Source organism: Calliphora vicina, chromosome 4, assembly GCF_958450345.1.
Source record: "Calliphora vicina chromosome 4, idCalVici1.1, whole genome shotgun sequence".
NCBI classification, from domain to species: Eukaryota; Metazoa; Arthropoda; class Insecta; order Diptera; family Calliphoridae; genus Calliphora; species Calliphora vicina.
The window spans coordinates 60,689,547-60,708,076 of NC_088783.1; the positions used below are offsets into that span (position 1 = coordinate 60,689,547).

The 18,530-nt window shown below is 30.0% G+C and overlaps 1 protein-coding gene across 3 annotated transcripts in view; it reads right to left on the reverse strand.

Moving 5' to 3' along the window:
- Nucleotides 1-17,729, reverse strand: part of Mnr (Membrane-bound Notch regulator) — a 299,567-nt gene extending 281,838 nt beyond the window's left edge. Inside the window, exons 1-2 of one of the 3 annotated variants that reach the window (XM_065510450.1) lie at nucleotides 17,573-17,729; nucleotides 12,825-13,151 (exon numbers count right to left, since the gene is read on the reverse strand). The gene's annotated coding sequence lies outside the window, so the exon portion shown is untranslated. Of the gene's footprint in view, nucleotides 1-12,819; nucleotides 13,152-17,572 lie in introns of all 3 variants that reach the window. The other 2 variants (XM_065510448.1, XM_065510449.1) reach the window with 2 other exon arrangements.
- Between the last annotated feature and the right edge of the window lie 801 nt (nucleotides 17,730-18,530).

The following is an 18,530-nucleotide window of genomic DNA, read 5'->3' on the forward strand; positions in this document are numbered from 1 at the left end:
AAGAAATATAGGTCGGACTTTTGGACCGAACTGACTCGACTTTTTTTGTTGGTTAGACAACTTAATTGCAAATAACATACAAAAGATTTCAGAGCAATATTAATTACAGATCCAAAAATAAACGGTTTTCATTTTAAATATTCCAAAAATATTAGATTTTTGCTGTTTTTTGGGCAAAAAGGTGACTTAACACTTTTTTTATTAAAAATAAACTTTGTTTAAGAACATATAACAATTTTATATTTTTCTGTAAGGCATCTTCAAGAAGAACATTTTGGTATAAAAAACATGTCCTATTTTTCGAGTATGTCGCCCTAACGCCCTTCGCAATGTGACCTATTTTTTTATAAAAATTTCAATTTTGGGCCACATGTTCTAAAATCTCAAAGCTGGGATAAAAAAAACGGGGAGAATTTTTAGAAACCCTGATGTGTTCCTTATTTATCCCCAAACTATTTTCCCAGCCCAGAAATAAATGTGGACCCCATGGGCAAAATTGTAAAAAATACCATTTTTGGTATTTTTGGTCCAATTTTTAGGAATTGCGAGATTCCCTTTGAACTTTTGACAAGTTTTATTACATTTTGTTATTTATTTATTCCCAAACTATTTTCCCAGTCCGGAAAGAAATGTGTACCCCATGGGCAAAATTGTAAAAAACACCATTTTTGGGATTTTTGATCCAATTTTTAGGAATAGCGGGATTCTCTTTGACCTTTTGACAAGTTTTATTACATTTTGTTATTTAGCATGACAATTATAAAAAACTTTGAAAATTTCAGTGTTTTGATAATAAATAAAAATTTTATTGCATATTACATATTTATTGAGATTCTAAAACTAAATTTTGTATCAAAATTTGAATAGGATTGCAAATATTAGGAACAATTTGATCCACATTTATTCCGAGTTAAATTTTTGGTCTTACAAAAAAAATTTCAAATCAATATCTCAATTAAATTCAAAAATATGCGACTTTAAAACAGACTACCTCGTGACTTGAGAATTAATTGGAAAAAATTGAGTTTCTTCTGCTCATTAGTTTTGAGGAATGAAATAATCAATCAATCAAATAAAGGCTAAGCATTGTAAATAATATGGGAACTCTGCACCATCAATTTCAGTGGTGAAAAAGTGGTTAACTGAATTTCGTGGAGGCCGAACGTTCTGGACACCCAGTTGACCCGAAACAATTGAAAAAAATTCACGATATGGTGTTGGCCGAACGGAGATTGAAAGTGTGAGAGATTAGGGGCCCTAAACATTTCACATGACTCAGTGATTTCAATTTTAATTCATCACTTGGATATGAGAAAGCTTTCCGCAAGATGACTGCCGCGTTTGCTCATAATCGGGAGCACAAAAGGGTATACACATGCTCAGTTTCCATGGCGAAAATTCATGAATTAGGCTACGAAATGCTACCTCTTCCACTCATCTTGTTTCCAAACCAGAAGTAATGTCTCGGCGGCAAGAGATTTAACACCATCGATGAAATCATCTCACAAAAAATACCTATTTTGATGACCTCTATTTTTTGGAAGGGATACAAAATTTGGAGAAACGTTAGACAAATTGCATAGAGCTCAAAGGAGACTATCTTGAAAAACAAAATAATTTTTTATCCAGAAACCTGTGTTATACCAATGTGTAAGATATTTGTAAGGAAAGGTCTTAATTCGGGAGGACATTTTTATGGAGCTGGGAGAAATATTGGACGGATTTTAATCAGTTTCTATAGGCTTCGATAAAACTAATGCGCCAAATTTCATCGAAATATCTTCAAAATTGCGGCCCGTACTTTACGCAAAATTTTACATGGGCACCTGCCAGCCATCATTAAATCGACTCACAAATTGATTCTTGGTCGATCTGTGGGTGTTGTAGGGTATACAAAAGTGTGTTATAAATAATCTACCATCAAATTAACAACTTACGAAAGAAATTAAATCAGTTTTTTTTTTAAATGGCCTTAAACCAACAGGCCAATTAAAACCAGCATTCAACAGCAATACTGTCATCAGCCTTATGAACAGTCAGCATCAAAAACAAATAAAAACAGAAAAACCAAAAACTCAACAAACAATAAGAACATCAACAACAAGACATTAAATAATGACAATTAAAGCAACAGAAATAAAAGTACAATTCAAATTTACGAAGGACACTAAAGTTGAGATGAGAGCATTTTGTGAAAACCCAAACAAATAGTAACTAATGACAACCAGCACCAGTAGAAGTTGCAGTAATAGGACATGTCAGCAAATATATATTTGCAGTCAGCTGTTAGCATTATTGTCAATAATGCTGGCTGGCATTGTCCACTAAGAGTGTGGGTGTTTTTTTTATGTTGCTGTTACTAATGCACTGATAATGGTTTTGTTCCTCGGCTGCAGCTATTGATGTTGGTGATGCCATGTAACAAATATACACATGGATTCATGTAAACGCATTTTTGTCTCCGAGGATATTTTGATGTTCTTGAGTGTGTTTATGTGAATGTATTTATTACTGAAAAATGAACACAATACTCAGCTTAAATGTATGCAATATGCATATTGTAAACTACCTTGTATTTGTTTCCACATCCGCATTTGTTTTGTGACTGAATTTGGCCAACGTTTTCTTTCTCTTAACCACAATGTTATAGTAAAAATACATTATGCGAGAGTAAATCTATAAGAGCTTTTGTCTAAGACTCAGCAAGAGTTCTTGCCAAGAATCATTACAATCCAATGATTATATAAGAAATAATATAATTCATTAAGAATATTCTTCGCTGCATTCAGTCTTAATCGTAGCTGCGTGGATCAAGCCAACTATTGTAAACTTCGTACGTATAAATAATGATAAAACTGAAGAAGTAGAAAACTTCAACTGTCTTGGCAGCATAATACTAAACGGTGACGGAAAAGATGAAAAAATTAGATCAAAGATCATGAAGGCCAGAGGGTAGTCTTAAACATATGTATAGGTTTGGTTAAGTTCCATGGGCAATCACTCGTCAAGCAGCTCACTTGGATTAATTTATTTGTCTCCGAGTTAAACCAACCAGATTCTCTGATGAAGGAGTAGATTCATCTAAGATTTATCATTGGGATTCCGAGGATGAGTTCCCTTAGGTTTGTCAGAGACACCTTCCTGGTTTGTTGAGACACCTTCTCCTCCTCTTCTTATTTATACGAGATTCTACAGTAGTCGTTGTATCCTATAATAAAGGAAACAATTAGCCTTATTTGCTAACGACGGAATTCCAGAAGTAGATTCGTCCTGCTGCCATCATATACGGGCCAAGTCGATCTCGTTGTAGCACAGGAAGTTGGACCAATATTCATTGTTTTGTGCAGACTCATATAGTTTCTGCTGCACGCAGAGAAAAAATATATGCTACCACACCAGTACTCCATAACACAAGATGGGTTTAACAACTGCTTTGAAGATCCAATTGATACCCCTCAGCATCATACCCCAGTTAGTACCAATTGCCATTTTGCAAGACCATATTAATCCTGTTCTGAATGTAAAGATTCCAGGATAATCTCTTATCTAGAATGTGTGTGATTCCATTAAAAAATTTTAAAATATTTTTTTTCATTAAAATTTTTGCATACAAATTTTGTTGTTATATTGAAACGAAACATGGCGGCTAAGCTACATTTCCTTAGCCCACATCCTAAGGAAATGTAGCGACGATATCGCTAAAATATCATTAGAATCGAACTCCCAGTGCAGCAGAATGAAATACAGACCCCGTAATATGACACAGTCATAGACGAATTTGCCAAAAATAATCTAACATGGCAGGATGTTAATATTATTCCGAATAACTGGATTCGATGAAGATAATCCATGCTACAACGAGGAGAGAACAAGTGAACAATAACATTTTGAAAACATACAAGAATATCAGGAAATAAATTCACGTAAAAATGTTTCCCATAAAAATACCAGAACTGCATGAAATTTAAAGATTTCATCAGATTAGTAAAGATCTTGTACAATGATAAATGTACCATACAACTGACTGACAGGTTACAACTGATTATTTTGTCTTACTGACATGTAATGAATGAAAATACTTGTTTGTCGAAAATATCTAAATAGATTTTTTGCCCGAATATAGTAGAGAGTCCTCATACAATGTCGTTTTTTAATTTTGTAACACAACGATTTTTGATATTTTTTACATTGAAATATATCCTTCGAAAATTGACCTTTAACCTTTTGCATGTAAAAAATTTTATTTATACCGTTTTAAAGACAATATCTTTGCTTTTAAAATGTAATCAAATATTATCTTGGACCTTGAGTAGTTTCGTAGTTATGGACAATTATGTGAATATACTTTTAGAAGATTTTAACATATTTTTGAATTTTCAAATCGCGATATTTTTACATTGGAATGAGTTTCCATTGAAAAAGTCACTGATATGAGGAACATATTGGATATATTACACCGTACGAGACTCAATATTAGACACGAACAGGATGATATACGTCTGAAACAATAAATTAAATGGAGAAAAACTGCGTTTTCAGTTTTCAGTGACTAATTATGGATTGAGAATATATGAAACATATTTGTGTTGAATTTTGTTTGGATACTGACATATTTCAGAGATTTATGTATATTAATGACATTTTCGAGAATGTTGCTTATATGGCAGCTAGGGAATATTGTTGACCGATCGTCACGAAATTTGGTCGTGAGAGTTCTGCTTACATAAAACTTAATTGTGCTGAATTTGGTTTGAATATATTTATAATTAAGATATTTATGAGAGCTTAACTATTTTCAAATAGGGCAATTGTATGGGGGCTAGGATAAATAATGGCCTGACTCTAACCAAATTCAATAGCCTTTGTCCTTGGGGAAAAATAAAGGTTTGTGCCAAATTTTGTGGAATTATCATTAAACCTGCGGCCTGTAGTTTGATTACAAGGATGGACGGACAGATGGACGGACATCGCTTAGTCGACTCAGAAAGTGAGCCTGAGCAGATTGGTATAGTTTAAGGTGGGTGTTGGGACAATATTTTTGTATGTTGCAAACAACAGCCCTAACCCATTATACCTCTCCCACTATGGTGGTGTAGTTTATAAACATGCACTTCTCTTAATAAAACATTTTTGTATACTAATAATTTTTTTTTGGATATTTTAATTTAACCTTTATATATATAAAGGATGAAATTTTGACATTTAGTATAGAATCTTTAACGCACTATTTTTTTAAAGGAATTTATTGGCAATCTTAAAGGATATTAAAGGATAAACATTTTAAAGGACATTTTTGACATCTTTTGATCCTTAGAGGATAGAATAAAGATAATACAAAATATTTTACAACTCTTCTTGTTCTTTTGACATACAATTTGTCATTGTTGGAATAGCAGGAGTATTTTTGAATATGTTTTGAAAAATGTACTTCTTTGAAACTTTGAAGTCCTTAAAAAAGGACACAGGATCACGAAATGAAAACATAGTTTTTCTCCATTAAATTTATACTTTCAGACGTATGTATATCATTCGGTTCGTGTTGAACGAATTTTTTCTCTATTTGTCGGATGGTGTATGTATGTGGTAAATTCAATTAAAATCTAAGATGGTAAATCCCACAAAGATGAGGAGGAAATGGTTGAACATCTCCTCTGTCTCTGCCCTGCTCTATCGGTGACCCGGACTACGTTAATGGATAGTCCTTCTATGCTCGGCCTAGGCGATCTATCCAGAGTGTATGTTAGGAAGGTAGATTCGTGGGTCGGGTTTAGTGTTTATAAACCGGTTAACCGGTTAACCGAAAACCCGGTTTTTCTTCGAAATCTCGGTTTTTTGCGAACCGGTTAATTTAAAATGTTGATTTTCGGTTAACCGGTTTATCCGGTTTTTATCACTCGGTTAACCGGTTTTTAAAATGTAGGTCTAAAATTAAGAAATCTCATGGTTTTGTGCATTTTTTTATTCATTGTACACACATTATTGGTCTGATTTGAAACCTAAACTGCTGATTTACAATACAAACCTATTTATATTGATATTTTTATGAATTACGATGATTCTAAATAGTAGAGGATGATAATGAGAAACTTTTTCAGAATAAATTGCACATAATGAAACTATTAAAAATTTAATTCATCACAATTATAGAAGTTAAGCTAAATCTTGACTAATGATTCATTATAAACCTAGTGATGATTTCACCAAACGTTGAATTTGATGTGCATACCATCTTTCAATCAATTTGACTTCATTAGTGTGTTTTGTTCTTAAAATTTAATTTTGTTAATCATTTCAGCTTAGTGTACAAAGTCCTTTTCAGAAATATTACAGGAGAGACAAAAAACGTTCTAAAATCCATGATTTGAAATATTTTTGAAATCTGAAATGGAGTTTTATTACTTACATATTTGGTATGATTTATAATGACAAATAAGCACAGCTAAGAAGTGCGTTTGCATCTTATAGATCCTTTTTTGGGACTTGTAACATTTTCTGTTTCATATCAGAATGTCGAGGTGATAATAAATTTAAAAATTATCAAATATTTAATTAAAAAATACACTCTAATAAATTTTCATGTAAATTTCCTACATTAATAGTAGGAAACTTTTCTCCTTCAATAATTACGGTTGAAATTTAATGAATAAACTAATAACTAAAACAAGTATTATATATTTAGTAACATGTTTATACTCTATTCCATTTGACTGAGATAATAACTTTGAAATTTTTACAAAATAAAATGGACTTATCACTTTTGTATATTTATAGTTATTTAATATTAACCATTCCTGACTACTAAACTACTTTATTGGACATTTTATGTTTTCTACACATATATGACGGTTAACCGGTTTTTTCGATGTCGGTTAACCGAAAAACCGGTTTTCTAAAAAAGGCCAATTTTCGGTTAACCGACAAACCGGTTTTTTAAAAAGTCGGTTTTTTATAAACACTAGTCGGGTTGGTTCGGTATCGATCACCTTTCCAACCTGTTAAGGACCTTTTGGGGACCTGAACAAGATCCTTTATAGTATCACAAGGGGACTAATTCGAGTGAGCAGGTAATACCGGCTGCCTTTATAACCTATGATGTACATTATCAATTGTCCCACCTCAATAGTGACTAAACATTTCTGACTAAAAGTTGCTATTGCAGTACTGCTGGTATTATAAACAATAAACCACAGAAGAAATATTTTTTTGCACAAATAGTTGTTAGTTGCATTGTTCCGAGAGTAAATGGAAAAGAAAAAAGTTCAAATATATACATATACATATATTTGCACAGCTTTGTCATGGTAAGAGTAAGTATATTTGAATGTTGTACAATTGTGTTTGTATATCTTTAGTAGAATTCTTGATAAATATAATGGTATTTTCCTTTTTGTGTATATATGTATGTATTACTACTAATACAACTACAACATGCATACATATATAACTGAACAACTACAACAACGATTACAATTGCTTTAAATTCTAGCATCATTATTATTGTGGAGTCCATGTCATTGCTACAGCTTCTTCTTTGTCTTATTTTTCATTTATTTCAGATGACGATGCTGCCGTTGTGAACATTTCAAGGTCTTTTTGTGTGTATTCTTTTGGTAAATAGAGACACCATAATGCAGTTAAGGGTTTATTTTCTTGTATTTCTTTGCCAGGCAAACAATATTAAAATTTGAAAGCACCATACTTACACATATATTAGAAAGTATGGTAGAAGCTTATAATAAAGGACGAAATGAAAAATTTTGATCAAAAATATTAGTTTTTGAAACTTTATTCTTCTGAATTCGATAATATTTGGCACACATGGTTTCCATGTCCATACAACATCTAAAGTTCTACAGAATTTCAAAATTTACTTTAGTTTGATTTTTATGAAAGTTCATATATTTTAATAGATGCGTGCAACATAACACAAAGTAAAAGTGTTAGTCAGATCGTATATTTTCGGAAAATAGATTGACACTGGGAGCATTACTATGAGACCAATATTAAAAAAATTCGACAAAAAAAAATTTCTCCAACAAATATGGAACATTTAAGGTCCTAAGCCTTGTCGAAAATATTTGTTTTCTCCCATAAATATTTAATATTGTTTTTGGAGAAAACTTATTTCCAGTCTGTTTCCACATTTTAGTTCTTTTTCCTCACAGCCGCCTCATAGTTAAAGTGGAACATATACATTTCAAAGCCAGTTAGTTTAACTATAAGTAGAAAGCAGTCTATTGTTTTAACTATTTGCATTTAGTTTTGTTGTTAGTTTGCTGTGTTTTGTTTTTTTGGTTACAGACTACAACTATTAAATATAATTTCTTTAGTTATTCCCTTAAGGCCATTTTAGTCTCTCTGTATGTCTTAAGAATCATAGCCACTGTAGTTGTTTTACACATTACCATACAATAAAGTTGTTATTTTGTTAAGTGGTTGAGTAAGAATTTACAGATTTTGTTTTAAAGAAATATTGCCTAGTTTTGAGCTTTAATTTGTTTTATTTAATATGGCATACTCTAGGGGTGTCAAAATTAAAGTGCTGTAATAGGATGTAAATATTGAGTTTTGCTACATGTTTTTAGAAAACTTTAAAGTGATTGAATTCGGTAGTAAGTAGAGTACTTAAAAATAACCTACCTTTGTCTAGAAGTGACTTAGTCGTTTGTTAAATTGGAAAAAAATTGGAAATTGGAAAATATACAAAAACTTTTTTATTAATAGAAACGTACTTCAAATTTCATTTTTCAAAAACAACAAAATATGCCTTCATTTGTGTAGTGACTTCCTCAATCGTGAAAACTATCGAGTTTATTAGCAAAAAGTAGGGAACCCCATCCAAACAATGGGGAAGAACAAATGAAATGTCGTTGCATTGTCATGGTGAAACAAAATTTTTGGTTTTATTATTTAAAACTTGTTTCATATTTGTAGTTTAATTAAAACTTAAAATGTTTTTTTTTTCTTGCAAATAACGCTAAAAACATTTGATGACTACATGTTCTAAAATTAAATAACAAAATTTAATTACTTTAATTGGAATTTAATATCTTTGTTGCATGTTTGTTCAAAATTAACGTGATATTTATTTATAAAAAACGGTTGACAAATATTAACTAAAATATATGTACTAAACATATTAAAACAATATTCGGCTGTGCCAAATCTTATATACACTTCACCAAATTGTACTTAAAAATATTTTTATTTAAACAAAATTAAATATATTTTTTTTTAATTGCTGTTTTTTTAAAATTTTTTTTTTCCAAATACTTTTTAAATTTTTAAACCCTTCACCTCCGTTTGTAATTTCTACATTTTTCATTTCCGACCCTATAAAGTATATATATTCTGGATCCTTATAGATAGCGGAGTCGATTAAGCCATGTCCGTCCGTCTGTCTGTTGAAATCAATTTTCTGAAGACCCCAGATATCTTCGGGATCCAAATCTTCAATAATTCTGTCAGACATGCTTTCGAGAATTTTGCTATTTAAAATCAGCAAAATCGGTCCACAAATGGCTGAGATATGAGGAAAAAACCAAGACAACCTCGATTTTTGACCTATTTTTGACCTATATCTGGATTACTAAGACATTAATATAGACAATATGGATATCTAATGATAGATATTTCAAAGACATTTGCAACGACGTATATAAGACTATAGTAAGTTGGTATAGTAATGGGTCAAAATCGGAAAAAAAAATTTTTAACCCGAATTTTTTTTTCACAAAAAAATAATTGAAAAAACAAAAAAAAAAATTATAAAATTTAAAAAGAAAAAATTTTAAATTTAAAAAAAAAAATTTTAAATAATCGAAAATGTTTTTTTTCCAAAAAATGAAAAAAACAACTGGAAAAAAAATAAATGTGGTTTTGAAGTATAATTTGGTGAAGGGTATATAAGATTCGGCACAGCCGAATATAGCACTCTTACTTGTTTTTAAAAAAGTTCTTTCCAAATTTTTTTGAAATTTTTTTTTTACATTTTTAAAAAAAAATTTTTGGTAAAAGAATTTAAGACAAAAAAAAATTTTGTTGATGAAAAAACATTCGGATTAAAAAAAATATTTTTCCCGATTTTGACCCATTGTAGGTCCAATTTACTATAGCTTTATATATCTATCATTAGATATCCATATTGTCTATAATAATGACTTATTAACCCAGATATAGATCAAAAATAGGGCAAAAATCTTGGTTGTCCCGATTTTTTCCTTATATCTCAGCCATTTATGGGCTGATTTTAAATAGCAACAGAGTCGTAAGAATTTCCGATATATTGATGTATGAATCATGTTTGTAAGTTATTTGTGGAAAGTTGATTTCAACATACAAACGGACAGACGGACATGGCTATATCGACTTTGCTATCTATAACGATCCAGAATATATATATACTTTGTGGGATCGCAAATGAAAAATGTAGACATTTCAAACGGAATGACAAACTTATATATCGATGGCTTAATATAAAAAGGCCCTATCTTGTCTTTTTTTAAGTCGAGTTTTTTTTTGGCTAATTATGATATATGAAATTTATTGAAATAAACGGAAATCTGGACTTACAAAAAAAACACGAGTTAGGGCCTTTTTATATTAAGCCATCGATATACCCGCCACTCATGACGAAGGGTATAAAAACACAGTAATTTTGGAACATTTTTAAAAACCAAAAAGCCGAGAGATCTAAATATAATTTTATATGTTCCAAACCATGCTTGAACGCTATAAAGGAATATCATTTTTGCACTGAATCATTACGAATCATTACGATTCGGCCATCCAACCGAATCGACACCAAAGCCAAATATCCATGTTGCTAAAGTTGTGCTCTGTATTTGGTGGGTCCTATCTATTATGAGCTGCTAAAATCTGGCCAGATCATCACAGGGAACCTGTAGCGAATGCAATTGATTTGTTTGAAGAGAGTATTGTCCGAAAAATGTCCAGAATATGCATCCAGACATGAAACCATAATATTCTATCATGTTAACGCTGGGCCACATGTTGCAATGTCTGCTAAAAAGTATTTAGAATGAAGTGGTTGGGAAGAGTTTTGCCTCAGCCACCTCATAGTTCACCGTCCGAATACTCTTTATTTCGATCGATGTATAATGTTCTCTCTTGGAGACGCTACACTTTAAAACAGAGCACACGCAGAGAAAAAATATAGTTGGGCATGGTTACTGTAACCATTTCAATATTGTTACAAGTTTTTTAACTATATTATAATCACAATAACCATTTACATGATTGTGGTAACCATAATATGGTTAATTTATGATTCACATGAATGTATCAACCATATATATGGTTACAGTAAACAAATATATGTTTGTGACAACCATTCATATGATGAAGGACTTATCATATTATGTTGCTCTCGGCTTAAGGCTTATCATAATCTGAGAACAACATATTATGATAAAATTATTCATCATAAATATGTTTGCCACAAACATATATTTATTTACTGTATATATTATATTTTTTCTCTGCGTGTATCTGATATTGGCTTGATTCATTCTTGGCCTCAAAATTCTTACTTTGAATAAATTTATATTGTATAAGTGTTTCAAAATAAAAGCTAAACATTTGAAAAAATCCAGCATTTTTAAGTCATACACCCAATAGTTTTGTATATTTTAATTTTGTCGCAATTTACCTTTTTTGAAATCATTTATTAATTCTCGTAGTAGTTTAGAAGGCTGCGTTTTATTATTTCATATATTTTTATAATTGAAATATTGACTGAAAATTAAATTGTAAAAAATGCTAAAATTGGTTACAGAGTAACAAATATTTTGTGATTTAAATAACGATATTTTAACATTGATGTCTATAAAACTTAGTTGAACTCGTTGCAGTTTAGTGGTCACTTTTCTAACCACCTTTAAACATAGTTTATTGGCATTTTGCTAAACAATTACATTTTCTGATATTATCGTTTATGTTTTGTTTGCAAAACTTTGCCGTCAGGTTGCTCTGGTTAAACTAATATAATAATTAGAAAATATTGTAAACCGCAGTTTTTCAAAGAGACTTTCAGACTGCACATATTGTTTATTATTCATCGAATTCAGTGTTACTTTACTATTTTGTTTGTTTTGGTCAGAAAATTTATTAAAAATTATTAATTTTCAAACAAATTTATACTCTACGATCATTTGTATCATATTTATTTTTTAAGCCTACTGGCAAGGTGGTTAACAAACTAACCACCCCATTCCATAAAAAGCTTGGAATGCATTTATTTTTTCTTATTTTTCGTAATAAACTATTTTCAGTTAAAATAAAAATGCAATTGTTTTGATTTTAAACTTATACACTAAAAACCGTGGCTAAAAGAGTTAAAAACAATTATTTAAATTGTCCTATAATTTTTTTTTAATTCAAGCCAACCACACTTTAAACAAAAAAAAAACTTCGCATAACTTGATCTCATTTCATTTTAATCTACTTTTCCTAAACAAAACCCATAGAAACCCCCTCGTTTTATTTTCCATAATTTCGCTTTTGTTATATTGTTGTGAAACAAAACAAAAACCCAAGATGGTTGTCATAATTTCCATTACAATAAAAAAGTACCAAGAGTAACAACAGGATAAAATGCAATAACTACAACAATAAGAACTAAATGTTTCGGGTTTTGTGCTTGTTTTTCTATATTTTCCATTTTTTCCGCAAAATAAAGCGAAAACAAATGAAGAAAATCTAAAAGACAAATAAAAAAACTAAACACACGTATTCACAATAAGAATAACAATGATAAAATAATATGAAAAGAAAACTAGATAAAATAGTAATACTGACCTGACCTACTCTGCACGTTGAGGGAATCCAAAAATGTTGGTGAAAAAAAAAAATTGAAACAAGACACGATGATGTTGGCTCCGTTGGAGTTCACTGTTTGGTGCACTGCTCCAAAACTGTCGTTGTCGTAGTCGTTGTGGCTCTCACTCACACACACTTACACACTCACTCAAGAATACTAGAGCGAATTTATGGTAAAAACAACAAAATTGGTTTTTGTTGATTTTATTCTAGTATTTTAATAGATTTTTGTGTTTTTTTTGTTCTATTTTTTTTTATTCACGCGCTTTTCAAGCGTCTTTTGTTTTATTGTTATTAAGGGGTTAACACTGCTATTTATAAAAAAAAGATTATAAAAAGGGGTAAATTTATTAATTGTTTCTTTTTTATATTCAAAATATTAAAAACAGCTTAAAAAGAAGAAAAATAAGTAGATGTGTAAAATATGCAGGATTCTTTATTCTTTATTTTTTGGTTGCAGAATACACAGAAGGAAAGCGTGAAAAAAGTAAATATTTATTAACAAACAGAGGCCATTGCCTTCCATCAGTCGAAAGCTCATTTAACTAATGAGCAAAAACGACAACAACAACAGAAAACAACTTTAATAACAGCAACAACATAAAAGAAAAGTAGCAGCATAAAACAGTGTTGTCAATGAGCGTTTTTATTAGGTGGTTTAAAGATGAAATACATATTGAACCAACTTTTGAAATCGATGTCTTCCGATCGGGATGAAATTAGTTCTATTGGATAGTAATTCAGACACAATTTTTCAACAAGATCGGTCGAGAGTTAGATGGGGTCAAAATTTGACATTTTGGCCAAGTAGGTGTTTTTTCTTATCCATGTAACTTATTACCTATTGTTCCTAGCAAAATGTGTCCCAAATAGTTTAGATAGCCCTTTCTTCAATCTTTCGAAAAAAAATATTTTAAAAAAAAAAATGTTAACATTTTTACTCCGAAATCAAAAACTTTTTTGACTTTTTTTTCAAAATGGGCCCTTTTTTTCTTAAAATAAAGCTTAAAGCTTGAAGACCTATTTGGTCGCTTAGTGGGATGCGAGTTCGTTATGTATCAAAGTAAATGTTTTGTAACTCAAAACATGCAAATTAAGAATTTTTCTAGCTAATTACTTATTTCACTATTAGATTTTTTTTTAAAATCTTTGAAAAAAATAACAAGTAAAAGAGCTTTATTCGAATGTGCCCTTCATCAAACTATTCTTTAAAATAAGAATGTAAAATATTTTTAGGTAAACAAAATTAAAAAAAATCAAAATTTAAAAAAAATGTATTCCAAAATTTTTTTTTTAATTTTTTAAAAAATTATTTTTTTTAAATTAATTAGTAAAAAAAAAATTTACCGATTTGGAACCATTGTATATCATTAGCTAACCATACTGTCTGTATTAATGCCTTAGTAATCCTGACATAGATCAATAATCGAGGTTGTCCTGGTTTTTTCCTTATATCTCAGCGATTTCATTCATGTAAGTTATTTTGGGGCTACGGAAAGTTGATTTCAACATACAAACGGACAGATGGAAATGGTTATATCGACTCCTCTCTTTATAACGATCTAAAATATACATATGTATATACTCTGTGGGGTCGCAAATGAAAAATGTAGAAATTACAAATGGAATGGCCAACTTATATAAACCCTCCTTGCCCCTCATGGTGAATGTATGAATTTTTCATATTCATTTTAAATTTTTTTTTTTTGAATTTGATTATTTTTTGAGATTTTGAAACAAAAGTTTGAACAAATTTTAATTTGAAAAATTTTTTAGCTATGATCTTTTCCTATCTTTCTGGCAACATATGTATTCCGACCCAAAAAAAAAATGCTCATCTTTTGATACCAATGAATCACGGCAATTTCGGATACTCTGTTCTGCAGTGAAGCGTATTCCAGAGAGAGCGTACTTAATCGATCGAAACAAATAGTAGTCGGACAGGCCACTGTCTGTACTATAAAGCGAGTGAGGCAAAACTTCCCAACTACTTCATTCTAAATAATTTATAACATGTTCAGCAGCTTATAATAGATAGTACCGTTTTGGTCCCACAAAATACAGAGTATTACCTTAGCGCCATGGATATTTGGCTTTGGTGTCGATTCGCTGGTATGTCGGGCATCACATACGATCTCTTACACTTCGGGTTATCGTAATGGATCTATTTTTCATTGCAAGTAATGATGTGGTGCAAAAATTATTTTATTTTATAGCGTTCAAGCAACATTACAAAATCGTTTTTCAAGATCTCTCGCCTTTAATTCGTATGGTACCCAATTTCCCAGCTTTTGGATGAATCCTGCAGCTTGCAAACGTTAAATTAAATTATTGGCTGAGTAGCTCCCAATGATTTTGCAAGTTATTGTTGAGTTTGACAACAATCTTCATGGAGTATCTAATGCCTTCAATTCTTAGTCTTCAAACTATTTTGGCTGGCATGGGCGATATTTGTCTTCCGTATCAATATCACCATTTCTGAACCGCACATAGCATCTGTCGCACTTTGAAACCGATGAAACACATTCACCATAAGCGTTTGTGAGCAATCGGTGTGCTTCAGTGGCATTTTATTTTCAAATTAAAGAAGTAAAGCTAAACTTCCCGCACAAAATTCGACATTTTGGAAGCAAAAAATAAAACTTTTTTGTTTACGCTTTAATGTTCAGTAACTAAGTGAGCATAGATGACAGCTATGTACCCTTCAAAATGACATATAAGTCATTTTGAAAAACAAAAACAGCGTTCTATTGTAAATCCCGCATTTTTAAATCATTCACCCAATAATAAAAATATTAGGGTCAAGTGAGGAGATGAGAACATCTGTGATGATTCTGCTATGTCCGTTCTTATATATATTTCGAACACAATTAACGTTCCGTAGACGTTTCAAATTAGCAAAACAATTTCATCACTTAAGTTTGGGACTTACACCCATTTCCGCAATCTCTGGTTTTCGTTTTACGTAACAATATACTTCCAATTAATGTAATTTTTGTATGAGAACTGTCAGTATATCGTCACGAAAAAAATAACCGGGGATTGAGGAAGTGGGGGGGCTTAGTGAAGTATTCCAATCTGCATTCCTCAAGATTCAACAGAATTTTTTTTTATTTGTGTTGTGTGGTACAGTGCGGGCAAATAGTGAGGCTATAGTGGGGAAAATTAATAACTTAAATATTTTTTAAGCGATTTCTGTTTTTTACATCTAGTTAGAAGCACATTATCTGGAATATACTTAATATCCGATCCGAAAATATATCCCATTGTTGAATTAATTTTGGCAAAATCCGCAAAGATTTGTAACCTTTTGAACAACATAGCCAGTATCCGTCGGAATCATGACATGTAAATTTGAGCACTTTCAAAAATTCACAGCCGATACACGATGGAATTATGACATTTGGTTTTTTAAGAAACTTATCTTTTTAGTAAGAAAAATAATTCTTAATGTTATTTAAACTATTTATTCGAATTCTTTTTAAGAACACGGCCAAGATTATGATACTGCCGAACACTTTTTTTTATATTTTTACGCTCGTTTAACTTTGAAGGAGTTTTTGTTTCAGATTAAAAATTAAAAACTTTAAAAAGGGACAAAATTGATTTTAGTTGAATTGAATAAATGTGTACATATTAATTTATTGTATTTATTGATCTCTCGATTCTAAACTCTAGATTTTTCCAAACCAGTAATTTGTAGTAATGGTTTCACATTATGGTTTTCAAAACACGACAATTTTATACATTTTTCAAAAGTACATACTTTTAAAAATGTTGCCGTAAATATTTTAATTTTTTTTTAGTTATATTTTTCACTCTGTGAAAAACTTTTATTTGTATTAAAAATTAAATTTTTTAAATTTTTATATTTTTTTTGAAGTACATATTTAGTTTATTTTAATACTATGATGTTTAGTGCGATAGCACTCACAAATATTTTACGATCCGTAGTTTAGACAATATGTGCTGCTAATATTTTAAATTTAGTTTTAGCTTTATTTTTAAACTTTTTAATTTAATTTTTTTCTTTTTATTTCACTAAATAAAACGCTTCATTTCGACACTGTTTTATGTCGCATCAAGAATTAAAAACAAAAAAAACCTTAATTAGAAACTTCATAAAAAATCCCCGTAAATTTCAATATCTTTCTACTTGATCGAGCTGCATGAATAGCAGAATAAATTAAAATCGAGAAAACACACAAAGAAGCAACATTAATAAAGTGCAAATTAACGTTAATTTATAATAAAAAGCAACAAAATCCACAAACTACAAATTCATTTAAGCTGACGTTTAACGTCGTTGTTGTGGTTTTCTATCACTTTTAAGTAGTTTTGTTTGTTGTTGTTGATTTCTAATGCTGCATCATTAGTAGCTGCTGTTGTTGTTATTATTATTAATATTTATTTTTTTTCTTCTACTTTACTTCACACACAATAATGACGTGATTTAAGAAACATCGTAATCATTTCCGTTTTCTTTAATAATTTCTATTCTTTATTCTCTAAAATAAACACATTGTTATTTATTTTTCTTCTTAATTGCTATTTAATAAATAGATAATAATATTTTTTTTTTGTAAAAAGATAGAAGATTTCCAATTTCTATTTTTTAATTAGAAATTTTTAAATATTTTTTTTTGCTTTGTTGGCAACGTATTATATTTTGTTAAATTATTTATTTGTTTTTGTTTTTTTTTCATACACTTTTATTCACATGAACACTTACGCGTTTTGGTTGTTTTTATATATATAAAATAAAATACATTCAGTAATTTATTCTGTTTTTAACCATAAAAACCGTATACGTTTAAGGCGAAATAAAAACGCCGCAAATCGAATAGATACACAACCTTACACAGCGGTTACACGTTCCCAACTAAATCTGAGATGTTTTAGTTAGTGGAGCCTTAGCTCCAATTTACTTATTTTCTTAGTAAAATACACAGAAAAACAGGTTTTTTGTACCGAGTTTTTAATGTTAAGTTAACAGAAGTATCCAAATGTTAAGCTCTCATATTTATTGTAGATTTTTATAAACGGCTCTTTCTATGTGCATGAGCAAGAGCCATTTGTTAACAGTAAACAAGAGAGCATAACATTCTGTTGTCTTGTTTGTACATTTCTGTTTGATGTTAATCTTTATTGTTTACTGTTACTTGTGTTTGTTTTTGTCTTTGTTCGTGTGTTTTACGATTTGTTTTTTTGTTGTTTAATGTTATTTGTGTGTGTTTTCGTTTTGCTTCTATTTTGTTTTCCACTTTTACATTCAAAACATTTTTTAATTCAAGTTCATTTGATTTTTTATTCGTGCTAAATGTTTCCAATTCTTTCGATTTTTTTAATTGAGAGTGCTGGTGCACTCATTGAATAAATTATTAAAAACAATTTAAATTTGTTTAAAATTTGTCGATGCCATGTTAAGAGACTTAGTTTTTTCATTAATTTTAAAAGGCTAACTGTAAATAAAATAACAACTTTAATTGTTTTATTACCTGTGCATGTTTATAGGAATATTTTTTTCTTTTATTTTTAAATAAATAAAATGGCCTAAAAAAATACAATTATTTGAACATTAACATTATATATTATGTCTGTTAAGATGACCGGTTTAGTAGCAGTATCAAAGTTAACAGTTAAATATTTCCGTTTTGGGGTGACCATATATAATTAACAGACAATGTTAC